The sequence below is a fragment of the Zingiber officinale genome, chromosome 4A, assembly GCF_018446385.1.
Source record: "Zingiber officinale cultivar Zhangliang chromosome 4A, Zo_v1.1, whole genome shotgun sequence".
In the NCBI taxonomy this organism is placed as follows: domain Eukaryota; kingdom Viridiplantae; phylum Streptophyta; class Magnoliopsida; order Zingiberales; family Zingiberaceae; genus Zingiber; species Zingiber officinale.
The window spans coordinates 69,494,417-69,508,341 of NC_055992.1; the positions used below are offsets into that span (position 1 = coordinate 69,494,417).

The window sequence follows — 13,925 nt, forward strand, 5'->3', positions numbered from 1 at the left end:
TGCCATTTTACATGGCCACACCCTCCTTTCTCTCAGCCAGATTGACACGGCTATGTCATTTTACATGGTCATCCCCTATTTTCTCTCAGCCACCCCCACATGACCGTGTGAAGTCACACGGTCAACTCTTTGAGGTGTGTGAGGGTTGAATTACGGCCATGGCCTTCCTCCTCTTCAACTTTACCAATGCCTCCATGCCCATTGAGGATCATGGCCAGCTCATGGAGGCTATGGAAAACCTAAAGACAAAATTAAAAGATGAATAAAAAACTAATAAAGAAAGAAGATTGCAAACTAAATGAAATAGAACCCTTGGGTTGCCTCCCAACAATGCTTGTTTTAAGTGTTTAGCTCGACCCCTTGTTTAGTTCACTCAGATGGTCATGGTTTAGAAAAGTATAACTTTTCACATCTGTTAATTGGTGATCCAAGGAAATACCTATTGAGACACTGTCAGTTTACCTTATAAAGTTTAGATTCTTAGTTCCAAATATCAACTGCTCCATATGGATACATCTTTTGAATTTTAAATGGTCTTGTCCACCTTGATTATAGTTTTCCTGGGAATAGTTTTAACTTCGAGTTGAACAATAGCACCAAATCTCCTTCTTTGAATTCTCATCATAAAATATGTTGATTGTGTCATTTCTTTGTTCTCTCTTTATAGTACTTTACTTGTTCATATGCATCCATCCGCAATTCATCGAGCCCATTGAGTTGGAGTTTTTTTTATCAACGGCTACTTTCAAGTCAAAATTGAGGTGTTGAATTTTCCAAAAGGCTTTGTACTCCAATTATACTGGTAGATGACACGGTTTTCCATAGACTAGCCAAAACGGGGTCATTCTGATTGGGATCTTATAAGTAATTCGGTATGCCCACAAAGTATCATCTAATTTTAGAGACCAATCCTTTCGTGATGTAGATACTACCTTCTCTAAAATTGCTTTGATTTCTCTATTGGAGATTTCAATTTGTCCACTGTTTGTGGATGGTAATGTGTTTTAATTTTATGACTCACTCTATATTTCTTGAGTACATTTTCAAACTACGTCTCAATAAAATGGGACCCCACCACTTATGATAGCTCTTAGGACTCCAAATTAGGGATAAATTACCTTTATAAATAATTTGATAATTGCTTTAGCATCGTAGATAGGGGAGGCGATAGCTTCCACCCACTTAGACACATAGTCCGCAGCAACAAGGATGTAGTTATTTTCGCATGATGAAGGAAATAGACCCATAAAATCTATTCCCCAAATATTAAATAATTAGACTTCAAGAATCCCATTTGGGGCATTTTGTTTCACTTAATGATGCTTCCAATCTTTTGACACCGATCATAAGATTGAACTATTGGTTGCTACTCGGAAAACTCAATGGCTCCACTCTACAAAAATTTTGTACGTGATATGAACCTTTCCTAGCTACCATATGTTCTTTTAAGTTAAACTTGTATCTCCTGCGGAACTTAACACGTTTGATTCCAAGTTTAACTTATATGTTCTTTTAGGTTTAGATTTGGATCTCCTGCGGAACTTAACACGTTTGATCCAAATCACCTAGGTTATAAATTCAATTCAATATTAGTTTCCAAAATTGGCTTCCAGTGTTGCATGGCGAGGCACTTGGCCTTCTTGGATATGGGAGCAACTACCACCGACTAGACAAAGCCTTTTAAGGAAAGTTAATATTTAATTCCCTTATATAACTCTAGGTTAACCAAAAGGAACAATCAAATCACAAGGAAAAAAGAAAAAGAACACAACATCGAAATTAAATTCGAAAAACAAGAATCGAATGCCTCTTGTATTTGGTATTTATACAAAGAAAAATTAACTAGTATGATGCGGAAATTAAATACTAGTTATACCTCTTCCTTGTATGCTAAAAACCTCGAGATCTTCTGTCGTATCCCTCGCTTCCTCTTGGACGTCGTGTGGGCGACGTTCCTCCAAGACGAACACGACCCGGAGGAGAGCTTCTCCTCCTTCTCTAGAATTCGACCACCACCACCACAAAGGAGCAAAAGAGAGCAAAGGGAAGAGAGGGAGAGGGGCCGGCCACTTGATGATCTCCAACAACACAATATCAATTGTTATATATTTTTCAAGGCCTCCCCTTCCCCCCTTTTTATATTAGTTTCCCAACGGAAAATTATGGAAAGAGTTTTATAAAAAATTAGACTCATTCCCATTTCCTTTTAATTTTTTCTTTTTCTTTCCTTTTAATTAATCAATCCTAGATTGATTTATTAATTAAACAATTATTTGTTGATGTTTAATTATTTGACCAGCCCCTTGCTTGGGCACCAAGCAAGGTGGCCGACCACTTATTAAAAGGGAAAGAAAGAAAAAAAAATTTTATAAAATTTTAAAAGAAGAAAACTTCTAATAAAATTTTACAAACTCCCTTTTTTTCTAATGTGGATATTAAAAGGAAAGTTTTAAAATTTAAAACCAAGTTTTAAAATTTAAAACATCTCTAATAATATTTCTTTTTAAAAGAAAGTTTTATAAATTTTATAACTCTCTTTTAAAACCTTGTGGCCTAATTTAAATTAGGAAAATTTTATAAATTTTTAAAATCTCTCTTTTTACAAATTGTAAATATCTGAGGAAATTTAAAAATTTAAAAACAACCTTTCTAATTTAAATATTGCGGTCGGCCCCCTTGCTCAAGGCAAGGGCCGGCCACTTCTAGAGAATATGTGGCCGGCCATTGCTTGGTCACCAAGCAATGAACCAGCCCCTTCTTGGACACCAAGATAGGCTTTTCTTTGAATGGACTTGAGGCTTTATTGAGGCTACAACAGGGACCTAGAGGAGAAATTGGTTTTCCGATGAGCTTGAGTATCCCGTGCTCGCCCCGAACACACAACTCAAGTTCATCGATAATAACTCATTCCACTAGAGAGTTATTACCGCACTACCGCACCAATCCCAAATTATATTATGGGCTCCTTCTTATCATGAGTGTGTTAGTCTCCCTGTGTTTAAGATTACGAATGTCCACTAATTAAGTGAGTTACTGACAACTCATTTAATTAATATCTAGCTCCAAGAGTAGTACCACCCAACTTTATTGTCATGTTGGATTAGGTCCACCTGCAGGGTTTAACATGACAATCCTTATGAGCTCCTCTTGGGGACATTCTCAACCTAGATAACTAGGACACAAATTCCTTCTATAATCAACAACACATACTATAAGTAATATCATTTCCCAACTTATCGGGCATATTGATTTATCGAACTAAATCTCACCCTTTGATAAGTCAAATAAATAAATATTAAATATACATGCTTGTTATTATATTAGGATTAAGAGCACACACTTCCATAATAACTAAGGTATAGTTCTTTTACTAAGTCAGTACAAAAAGAACTTACCTAAATGATCCTACTCAATACACTTAAAGTGTATCAGTGTAATTTATTAGTCAAGATAAACTAATACTTAATTACACTACGTCTATTCTGATGGTTTGTTCCTTTCCATCTTAGTCATGAGCAACTGTTTATAATTTATAGAGAACCAACAACATGATCTTCTAAGTGTGACTCCACACTCCATGTTATCTACTATATAAATTAATTGAACAATTACATTTGTTGCATTTCTTATAAAGGAAAAAAGATCATCCCATACATAATATTTAATATCAGAAAAGAATTTCTTCTTTTGTTGACGTGAAAATCTTCCAGAAATGACCTTGCTGGCAAGGTAATTTGCAAAGTTTATATACCATGGCACCTTCATACTAGATATGGATAGAAGGTATTCATCAAGAAAAGAGTATTGATAGGCAAATTATTTCTGGATTCCTTTGTTTGTCTTTCCATATCCTAGATAGATGATCTACTATTAGATTCTCTGCTCTTTTCTTATCTCTAATTTCTATGTTAAACTCTTGGAGAAGCAGTCTCCATCTGATCAATCGTGGGTTGATAACTTTTTTGCTGAGTAGATATACTAGAGTTGCATGGACTACACAGACTATGTCTTTTGAACCCATCAAATATGATCTAAATTTGTTAAATGCAAAAACCACTACCAATAATTCTTTTTCTATAGTAGCATAGTTCATTTGGGCTTCGTCTAGGGTCTTTCTAGCATAGTGGATGACATGTAGCTTCTTATCCTTCCTTTGACCCAATACTACTCTAACTGTGAAATCACTCGCATCGCATATTATTTCAAATAAGAGTTTCCAGTCCAGTGCTTGAATTACTGGGCAGTGATAAGAGCGCTTTTGATTTTCTTGAATACCTCCAAGAAAATCTCATCAAAATAGAATTCAATATCCTTAATCAAAAGATTAGTCAATGGTTTGGAGATTTTAGAAAAGTCCTTTACAAATCTTTGATAAAATTTTGCATGCTCCAAAAAACTCTGTACTCCTTTCACATTAATTAGTGGGGGAAGTTTCTTAATAGCTTCTATCTTCACTTGATCGACCTCTATTCCGTGTTCTAAGATTTTATGTTTCAACATTATTTCTTCTTTAACCATGAAATGACACTTCTCCCAATTAAGGAATAAATTTACTTCTTCACATCTCTATAAGACTTTGGAGAGATTAAATAAATATAAATCAAAATTAGTCTCATACATTGAGAAGTCATCCATAAACACTTCCATTATATATTCTATCAAATCTACAAAAATGACCATCATACAATGTTAGAAAGTTGTAGGAGCATTACATAGTCCAAAATGCATACGTCGATAAGCAAAAATTCTATGGGGGCGCATGTAAAAGTAGTCTTTTCCTGATCATGGGGATGTATTGGAATCTGATAAAATCTAGAGTACCCATCCAAGTAGTAGAAGTAGGAATGTTTTGCCAGCCTTTTGAGCATTTGATCAATCAAGGGAGAGGGGAAATGATCTTTCTCATTTCTTTGTTCAATTTTTGATAATCGATACATATCCGCCATCCAGTAACTGTTCTTGTTTGAATAAATCTATTATTTTCATTCTTGATTACTGTCATTCCTCCCTTCTTTAGAACTACATGTACTCAACTTACCCATTCACTATCAGAAATGGGATATATAATATCTACATCTAGTAGCTTTAGTACCTCCTTTCATACCACCTCTTTCATGTTAAGGTTGAATGTTCTTTGATATTCAACGAAGCTTTTGTCGCTCTCTTCTAACAAAATCCTGTCCATGCATAAAGAATGACTGATTCCTTTTATGTCATCAATAGTATACCCAATTATCTTTCTATGCAATATCAACTCTCTAAGTAGTTTCATGGTTTCCAACTCACTCAAATTTGCATTAATTATTATAGGAAATATAGAGTTTGACCCAACGAATTAATATTTAAGATTGGATAGCAAAGGCTTCAGTTCCACTTGAGGTGGTGAGATTTCGGTTACAGTAGAGTTCTACTCAATTATCATTACTTGTTCATACTCCTGTATTTGTCTAAGGATTTTGTTCATGTCTCCCATTGTTTCTTCATATCTCAAACTTTCCTCTATGGGGTCATCTAAAGTGGGAAGGAGCAAGCAATCACCGTTATACCCATTTCCATCTAAGGAATCTCTACAATTCAAATCTATAGTTGTTTTAGTTGAATAAATCATACATTCTAACATATGTGTCATTGTTCCACTACACCAGGGTAGTAGCTTTGTAAGGTCTTCATGATGGAGATGAATGTCTTCCTTTGAAAGGTTTTGGGTTTCTCCACTCTCTGGACTTCTGAATTAGAGAGTCATATGATTTTCTCCTGACCATTCATTAAGATTCATTGCTACTCGGTCGGTGATTTCACATGCTTCATTCAAACTTTTGTTGAGTAGAGAACCCTCGGATGCCCAATCTAGTAAATTCTTATTCTGGAAACATATCCTTATATAAAATATATGGATTACCAGCTAGTCCTCAATCCCATGATGTGGGCATTGGTATAAGAAAGTTAAGAATTCACCCCATGCTTGGCATAATGTTTCTCCTTCTTTCTGTGTGAAATTCAAGATTTGATTCTTGAGTTGAGTTGTCTTCCTTGGGGAAAAATACTTGTTCAAAACTTTCTTTCAAGTTCGTCCCAAGTCCTTATACTTCTGAATTGCAGAGTATTTAGCCATACTTTTGCAGCATCTTTGAAGCTAAAAGGGAAAACCACTAATATAATCCAATCAGTAGGAATGCCTTCATACTTCAATGTGTCACAATATCTGTAGAACTCCGTCAAGTGTGCATAAGGACTTTCTGAGTCTAACCCTCCAAACTGATTTTCTTGCACTTTAAATATAAAGGTTGGATCAATAGCAAAGTTGGAAGCATATGTTTCTGGTAACACAATCAGACTTAAATCCCTTGCTGATTTAGGAGCAGAATAATCTTTCAAATGTCTCTGAACCATCTTTATCTGATCAATTTATTTACTAATTAGAAATACAGATCTTAACAACAAGAATTCCCAAAGCATAATTTAAAAGAGTTCTCAAATGTGGAAACAAGAATCCAGGTACAAGAAATCAAATGCAAATTTAAATTACAGGAAGGAAATTGCAAAAATAAAAGTAAGCAAATGCAAGATATATCTATAAAATAGAATTGCAGAAACATTTAAAAAATATGAAAGAAAATAAGTTTAGACTAACTTAAGTATTTATCAGTTAATATTATATGCACAATCCCCGACAACGACACTAAAAACTTGATGTGAGCCCGTAAGTATACGGGTGATGTCAAGTAATAAAAATATCGATCCACAAGAACTGTATATATTCATAGTGAACTAGCTAAACAATTGAACGGTTGAAAATTGCAATCACAAATGTAAAGGAAAGTAAGTAAAAGAAAGAGAGAGAAAGAGAAAGAGTGTTGAGAAACTTAGTTTGGGAAAATGTTCTAGAGGTTCAGTTTCATTGTAATGCTAATCAATGTATCATGGATCATCTATCGCCCATCCTCTATTCCTATGCACTTGTAGGAAGTTATATTCATTACCAGCTCTTCCCCGTGGAGGTCAAGCCGGAATGCTATCTTAATTCATATCCTATGCTATTAAATGGAAGTGATTCCTATGAAGTTTAGTAAATGGATGCCCCTGTCACTAGGGTCCCTCAGTCATATATCACAAAAATACACTAACACTCAATAATATAGAGATAGAAATTGTCCGGTTATAAGATTGCAAACAAAATCTTATATTGAAAATACATGAGAAAGATAATAGATTTAATAAGGAAAAGATATCTCCATTGGTATGAGACATTTTGGGTAGAGGCCAAAAGCAAAACCATGAGGGCTTAGGCCTAAAGTGGACAATATCATGTCATTATAGAGATATTTAATTCCTTTTGGTCCTAATAATTCGTATCAGAGTCCAGACTGCTAAAAGGTCTAACCGTAGATTATGCACAAGAGCTATGGTCTAATTGAGTCATGTGAGTAGAATATTGACCTCAAATAAAGGAATGAAGGCTCTCATGTCTGAATCAAAAGGACCAGACACCAGCCAAGAAGTCCTAATAGGTCAGATGGATCGAGGAGCAGGAAGACTTGGTGGGTCGAGGATCAGAATTGGGAAGCTTATGGTGCTTTGTTTGAAGGGGGGGATTGTTGGGTTGCAAGATTGCAAACAAAGTTCCACCTTGAAAATACATGGGAAAGATCATAGATTTATAAGGGAAAGATATCTCCATTCGTATGAGACCTTTTGAGTAGAGCCCAAAAATAAAATCATAAGGGCTTAAGCCCAAAGTGGAGAATATCATGTCAATGTGGAGATATCTAAATTCCTTTTGATCCTAACAAAAATAACAATTATATCAAATTTCCTACTTGTGGAGAATTGCTTCTCCTTTCAAGGCATTGCCCTAGATATCCAGAAATGGGATACCCTTGTCACTATGACCCCTTGGTCATACGATCTAGGTATTCTTCCTATGGGATTAGAAATTCTACACAAACATTCAATCAAACATCAAAATTAAGATCCAAGACACTACACACATAAGATCAAATAGATACAAGGCATAGCAATATCATATAGATAAGAAATTAGCAAATCCATGAGTTTTACATTAATTCACATCATAATTATTCCCTTAATCCTAGAATAAGAGATCTACATCATAACTAGGAGGATTGAATCACAAGACATCAAGATCCCAAAAAAAAAACTCAAGAAGAGAAGGGAGGAAGGCTTATCATATATGAAGAGTGGTCTTCAGATCCAATCCAAGCTTCCAGAGTGATAGAGATGTCGAATTCATCTTTGGATCATCCAAGAAAGTGCTGAAGAAGTCCAGATCTCATCCAAGTTAGATCTCTCAAACTCCTTCCATGAAAAAAGGGGAAGAAACTCCCTTTATATAGAGCATGGCACGGGGCGGGGGATGGCCTGTGCCATGGTTGTGTGAATCTACATGACCAGAAGTTGCATTGGCTCTAGTCCAATGGCATGGCTGTGTGAACTCCACACGGTCGTTGCCAACGTCGTCTCTAGAAATTCCACATGACCATGTGGATTCCACATGGCTATAACCTGCATCTTCTCTGGTTTATTGACACGACGGTGTGAATTCCACACAGCTAGGGCTTGCTTGCTCTACTTTGTGGCACAACCGTGTGAGTTCACATGGTCGGAGACTTCTCCTCCTCTAGACATGTGGCGGGTTGTGTGGATTCCACATGGCCGGGCCCTTTTTCTTTGTTTATTCTCCAAGTCGTGTACTAGTGTCGTTTTTGCTTCAAAAGCATATCTTATCAATAAGAAAATACACAAAGAGCATATCTCCAACAAACAAGAATAATTATGCTAAAAATATGATAAGATGTGTAAGAGTGCATAGTTCAAGCTCAAATAAAGTACGTAAATGTGCGTTAAAATATGCATAAAAGTGTAGAATAATCTATGCACATCACTCCTCATGGAAGGTGCCATCAATGTCTTAGAAGGTGACTTGCATGAATAGTATCAAATGCACCTTCCATCCTGTTGAAGGCACCTTCATGTCGAAGATAAAGTTTTATCTTCAGTAATAAGACTTGTCTTGTTAAAGGTGCCTTGGACCATCTTGGAGGCGCCTTTAAGCCACGAATAAGATTTTCCAGAAGCTATAAAAAAAACTCTTGGAGATAGGAATTAAACAACAACTGAATTATAAATATTGTATTCATAAGTTTAAAAGTGTGTAAGAGACTACTCTGTCTTCAACAAAGGAGTATTTTCTAATGGAACTTTTTTCAACGCCTTGGACTAATAACCACCTAGGTTGTAACTAAGTAAACAACCATCTTACATTCTTTATCTATTTAGTTTCTTTCTATTTTATTTTAATCATGCTATCCAACTAAGTTGAAAAATCAAAAAATGGGTTATTTTTTACAAGCAATTCACCCCCCTCTTGCCTGCTACACCGGAACCAACAGTTGCTAGTTTTCTAAAAATCAGCAACTTGTTGTTGTTGATCTCTTAAGATCAACAACACGAAGACTAGCAACAACGTTATTGCCAACTTAATCTTCGAGAGACCATAATTTTTTATGGAGATTAAACTACAGGACGCACAATATATCAAATCAAAGCTTGTTCAGAGATTTTTAATTTGATATATTATGCGTCTCATGGATTAATTGACATTACAATAAAATAATTTTTGTGATAAATTTGGTGATGAATTTTAAAAAAAAATCATTGCAAAAATATTTTGTGACGAAATCTACGATGAATATTTTTTGTCGCAAAAAACTCATCCCTAAATATTTGTAATAAAAATTGAAATTTGTCACAAATTTTGCGAAGAAAGTAAAATTCTTCGCTCAATTTGTTGCAAATATTGTAAAATTTAAAAACTGATTTTGCAACAAATTTTTATATTTGTTGCCGATTTAGCGATGAAAATAAAAAATCTTCACCAAATTTGCAACAAATTCTTATTATCGTCATAAAGTTATTTGGAAGATAATAAAATTTAGAAATTAAATCTGCAATCAATTTTGATTTTTGTGATGAATTTTTAGATTTGTCAACAAATTTTTTGCAGAAACTGCGATAAATAGAAAAATTCATTGCAATTTCTGTGACAAATTTTTAGATTCTTCATAGAATCTACGAAGAATCTGAAAATTTGTTGCAAAATCTACGATGAATATCCATATTCATCGCCGATTCTATGACAAATTCTCAGATTCATCGTTGATTTTTGCAATGAATCTAGAAATTTATTGAAAAAATCTACAATGAATCCTGAAATTCGTCGCAAAATCTATAGTATTTTTTTCGGTTATTATTATAGTTTTGTGATGAAAATAATTTTATTGCAAATTTTGTCATAAGGTAGATCCACTACCTTAGCGGGCCCCCTAGTGGCCCCACGGATATGGAGGGAGGTTTATGCAGGTACACAGGCCATAGGCGCATGGTGGGGTAAACCTTAGGTCGTTTATTCTTGAGAATTGACCCCTGACTATTACGCCAAAGATACCATGCGCCCACCGTCTACAAATTTTGTCATAGATTCTATGATAAATATGTTGGAACCCCAAGGTTGTTTTGGTGTGATCAACAAGTAAAGTTAGGTCCTGTGTGTATTTAACCTTGTGTCTAAGTGTGCAGGAGCTTAGGAGCACAGGTACTCGAGCGGAAGACGCAGCTAGCGAGAAGGACGGCACGCTGTGCGTCCGAGGGACGAGGCGCTGCGGAAGAGTACACCGGCGGACGAGAAGGAAGCGCGTGGTGATTCCGAGGGACGAAAGTCGGAGCGGAAGATTGCTCGGGGAGCAAGAGATGCAGCTAGCGAGAAGGTCGACGACCGAGGGACGAAGACTGCGGATGTGTACGCTGGCGGACGAGAAGGAAACACGCGACAATTCCGAGGGACGAGAAGCCGGAGGGAAGCACGCTCGAGAAGACCGGAAGTTGGGTTCGGGTGAGCCCTTTTCCGGATGGCAGAGATCACCCAAGCAAGCGGATCCGGAGTAGAAGACCCGGACCGAGCTGAACCAAACCTGAGCAGTGGTCCCCGGATGAAAAAGTCAACATTGGTTGACTTTGGGCTCCGGGGCGCCCGAAACAGTCCGGGGCGCCCGGAACAGTCCGGGGCGCCCGGAGCAGCCCGGGGCGCCCGGAATCCTTCCGGGCGCCCGGACCCAGTATTTTGACCAGATCGAGTCAAAACTCGATCTGAACGTTGGGGGATAAAATTTATCCCCCCCAGGGCGCCCGGAACCCTTCCAGGCGCCCCAACCAAGGCTATAAATATAGCCTTGGTCCAGAAGTTTCAAATAAACTCAGAGATTTACATTCCAAACACTTGTGCGATTCTGTTCTAGTTTAGCTTCTGTCTTTTGTGCTTTCACTGCTGTAAGAGGCTTCTCCGCCTGAAGGAGATATTTTAGTGCATGTTCATTCCTTGGATTAACAACCTCCTTGGTTGTAACCAAGTCAAGTTGTGAGCCTCTACTTTCTGCTTTTTATTTACTGCTAATTTACTTTATGCAAGTGTTCTGTTGAAATTTTGAGAAGGGTCTTTTCTATTTATTTTTTTTAGGCTATTCAACCCCCCTTCTAGCCGGCCCAACAGTCCTACAAGTGATATCAGAGCCGAGACGCTTCAGGAGGACTAACCGCCGAACGAAGCAACGAGATGGCCGGATCCAACATCCACCCACCAAAATTCGAAGGGGACTTTGCAAGCTGGAAGAAGCACATGGAGGTATTTTTCGGCACCGATTTTGATTTATTACTAATAATGGAACTCGGTTTTGAAGCTCCCGAGGGCAAAGCGAAAAATCAATGGACAAAGAAAGAGCAGGTCGAGTACGTGGCAAACAAGAAAGCAGAATTCCATTTGCTAACCGTACTTCCGCCACAAGAAGTCAACCGTGTCGGCACCTACAACTCGGCAAAGGAGCTTTGGGAGAAGTTCCTTGAATTACACGAAGGAACATCCGAAGCCAAGCTTGCGAGATGGGACTTACTTCGCAACCAGCTCACCAACCTCCGCCTTGAAGAAGGTGAAACAATTGCACATCCACACTCAAGGATACAGGAGCTCATCATCGGACTTTCGAATCTCGGAGAAGAGGTAAGTAACCGAGATTCGCTCAGGTACACTTTAAATTCCTTCCCTAGAAATTCAAAATGGGCATCACTAGTAGATGCTTTTTACATTTCGAAGGACTTAGAAAAAATTTCATTAGAAGAATTTTTTTCAACATTTCAAGTGCATGAGTCAAGATGTGCAGGAATGAGGGAGCCAAAGAACAATGTCACCCTCAAAGCTTCGAGAGACGAACCTGAATCGGAATCTTCTCTCGACAACGAAGAAATGGTAATGATGGTAAGACGATTTAAGAAATTATACAATTCTAGAAAAACTAACCATCCACAGGGTAGAAAGAAAAGAATGATCCGCTGCTACCATTGCGATGAAGAAGGGCATGTCAAGGACAACTGCCCCAAGCTGAAGAACAAAGACAAGGAAAAGGGTAAGAAGCCTATCCAAAAACGAAAAGCCCTGAAGGCGACGTGGGACGATACCTCGTCCGAATCGTAAGTCGAAACATTCTCCGGACTCGCACTGATGGCGAGTCATCAAGACGACGACTGCGATTCAAGCTCTTCCGAAATGAGCATCGATGAAGGGGGAGACACGTCGGAAGAAAGCAGCAGCTCAGGGGGAGAAACAGACAACGAGATCGACAAGGTAAGTCAGGTACGATCTCTTCCTCCCGATAAAATGTTTAAGTTCGTTAAACTTTTAACAAAAGATTGCTACAAATTAGAAAGTGAAAATAAAAATTTAAAAGTAATTCTAGCTAAGTCTTGTCCCTTAGAAGAATTAGATAAATTAAAAATAGCAAATGAAAAATTGAAACTTGAAAATGATGATTTTAAAATTCAAGTAGATAACTTGAAAAACTATGCATGTTCATCTAAAACTAATTTTAGAAGATTTAATAATTTAAATTGGTAGTTTAAATATCACCCGGGACAAATTAGGAACATTTCAAGAAAATATGTCCCTAAAAGCTTTTTAATTAATCCAGTAGGGTGGAACCTATATTGGGTTCCTAAATCATGCCTAAACTAAATTGTAAAATTAGCGCTTTAAGTGAGAAAATTAAACAAAGAATTTCCTTATGAGGCTTTGTCAAGGAAGTGGTTGTTGCTCCAATAACCAAGAAGGCCTAGTGTCTCGCCACGACCTGGAAGCCAAAATATTGAAATAAATGTTTAATTAACTTACTAATAAAGCATTAATACAAGAATTAATTAGTGCTTTAAAAAGATTATTCAAAACATTTTATTTTAGAAATTTACTTAGAATTTTTTTCCCCTAAGTCATTTTTTTGCGCTTAAAAATTCTCAAAAATTTTAGGATTTTTTTTCTTACTTAGAAAAATTCTCAAAAATCATTTCTTCCTAAGTTAAAAAAAAAAAAACTTTTTCCTGAAACTAGAAATCTCAGCTTAAATTACTTAGAAAAATTTTCTAAATTTCTTAAAAACCTAGAAAATTGTTTTTCTAAGTTTTTAAACCCTTAGATTGTTTTTTCTTGGAACCCCACTTTTTTTGTGATCAAAGGGGGAGAAGGGAAGTATAAGTCTAGGGGGAGGTAGATAGATTTAATTTTTTTTATCTTTTCTATCTTTTTGCACTTAAATTACAAATTAAGTTAATTTACTTAATTTTATTTTATGTCTATTTTAACCCTACCTTAACATAGGTTGATCACACCAAAAAGGGGGAGATTGTTGGAACCCCAAGGTTGTTTTGGTGCGATCAACAAGTTAAGTTAGGTCCTGTGTGTATTTAACCTTGTGTCTAAGTGTGCAGGAGCTTAGGAGCACAGGTACTCGAGCGGAAGACGCAGCTAGCGAGAAGGACGGCACGCTGTGGGTCCGAGGGACGAGGCGCTGCGGAAGAGTACACCGGCGGAC

General features: G+C 36.9%; 1 non-coding gene across 1 annotated transcript; it reads left to right on the forward strand.

The window, feature by feature from the left end:
- The first annotated feature begins 5,912 nt into the window (after positions 1-5,912).
- On the forward strand, positions 5,913-6,018 carry LOC121973926. The gene has a single exon (XR_006109830.1). It is a non-coding gene; the product is annotated as a small nucleolar RNA R71 (small nucleolar RNA).
- The last annotated feature ends 7,907 nt before the right edge of the window (positions 6,019-13,925 follow it).